Here is a 365-nt window from a genome sequence, read left to right as displayed (position 1 = left end):
CTGTGATTGCTAAAACTCAGCCATTTATTGTCTTCGTTGGGTAGAATGATGGCACAGTCGTTAAGTTTTGACAGTCTACCGCGTGACTCTCCAGTTTCTCGTTGGAATAGAAGTAGTGCAGACACCTACAAACATTGCAATCGTCTTATTGCATACTTCTGGTACATTGAATTCGTGAAAAGTACTTACCGATCGCAAATATATTTTCTGCCTTTATATTTGTTCAACTGCGAGCTCACGAGTCGGGATAAGTCCTTGATCCAGGCGAAGTGTCCCATGTTGTAGTCTCGAGGATCCGAAATGTGCAGCAAGTTGACATACTTTTCCCTCTTTTCGTCGCTGAGACGTATTGGAACAATGGCTTC

This window comes from Odontomachus brunneus, unplaced genomic scaffold (assembly GCF_010583005.1).
Source record: "Odontomachus brunneus isolate Ranch 3 - 2012 unplaced genomic scaffold, Obru_v1 Obru_scaffold_272, whole genome shotgun sequence".
NCBI classification, from domain to species: Eukaryota; Metazoa; Arthropoda; class Insecta; order Hymenoptera; family Formicidae; genus Odontomachus; species Odontomachus brunneus.
This window is presented reverse-complemented; position numbering follows the sequence as displayed.